At 40.9% G+C, this 1,317-nt stretch overlaps 1 pseudogene; it reads left to right on the top strand.

Moving 5' to 3' along the window:
- Positions 1 to 250: 250 nt before the first annotated feature.
- On the top strand, positions 251 to 1,042 carry LOC127226637 (40S ribosomal protein S6-like; annotated as a pseudogene).
- Positions 1,043 to 1,317: the final 275 nt, after the last annotated feature.

Genomic DNA, 1,317 nt, shown 5'->3' with positions numbered 1-1,317 from the left:
AATAGAAATCACCAGAATAAGCTAATATTATTATCATGGAGATTAAAAAAAAATGACAGTTGGTTTATTTTTTTTCTGAAGCTTTAGAATATAAACTGTTTTTGTCAAACATTTGTACAGCTTCAACTTGCCCTATGACATGTTATACTCATCATCACTCTTTTCTATTAAATACAGCAGGCATTTTTCTTTGTGTGTGTTGGTTATTATGAAGGGCTTTAGTGCCTCCTAGGCTGTCGGCTGTGCAAGGATGAAACTGAGTATCTCCTTCCCTGCCACCGGCTGCCAGAACTCATCGAAGTGGACGATGAGCGCAAGCTTCGTACATTCTATGAGAAGCGCAAGGCCACAGAAGTAGCTGCTGATACTCTGGGTGAAGAGTGGAATAGTTACGTGGTCCGAATCAGTGGTGGGAATGACAAACAAGGTTTTCCCATGAAGCAAAGTGTTTTGACCCATGGCAACGTGAGCCTGCTGTTAAGTAAGGGGCATTCATGTTGTAAACCAAGGAAAACTGGAGAGAGGAAGCACAAGTCTGTTCGAGGATGCATCGTGGATGCCATTCTGAGCGTTCTCAACTTGGTCATAGTTAAAAAAAGGAGAGAAGGATATTCCTGGACTGACAGATACTACTGTTCCTCATCGGTTGGGACCTAAAAGAGCTAGCAGAATCTGAAAGCTTTTTACTCTCTCTAAGGAAGGTGATGTCCACCAATATGTCTCGAGAAAGCCTTTAAACAAAGAAGGTAAGAAGCCCAGGACCAAAGCACCCAAGATTCAGCGTCTTTTTACTCCACATGTCCTGCCACACAAACCCCGTGGTATTGCTCTGAAGAAACAACGTAGAAAAAAAAACAAGGAGGAGGCTGTAGAATATGCTAAACTTTTGGCCAAGAGAATAAAGGAAGCAAAAGAAAAGCGCCAGGAACAGATCGCCAAAAGACGTAGGCTGTCCTCTCTGAGAGCTTCTACTTCCAAGTCTGAGTCCAGTCAAAAATAAGTCTTTAAGGGTAACAAATAAATAATCATACATTGAAAAAAAGTGAGTAGACAGCATCATTAGAGTTAACCTGATGGTAGCCATGATAATAAATAGAATCTATGCAGAAATCTATGACATTGGGACATACATGGGTGTAGCTATATTTTCATATAACCATCTGCCTAGGACAAGACTTCTAATTTTGACACCTGGTTCCTGCTGTAGATTGTCTTAGGAGGAGCCTTTCCTGTTTTCTTCAGAAAATCACCCTACTCCCATATAAAAAACTGTTACTTAGTAAAGAATCTGGGCACCAAGTTCACCAATATATCCCT

The sequence above is a fragment of the Phodopus roborovskii genome, unplaced genomic scaffold (genome assembly GCF_943737965.1).
Source record: "Phodopus roborovskii unplaced genomic scaffold, PHOROB, whole genome shotgun sequence".
NCBI classification, from domain to species: domain Eukaryota; kingdom Metazoa; phylum Chordata; class Mammalia; order Rodentia; family Cricetidae; genus Phodopus; species Phodopus roborovskii.
The sequence above is the reverse complement of the archived record's forward strand: the minus strand, read 5'-3'. Positions and strand labels throughout refer to the sequence as shown.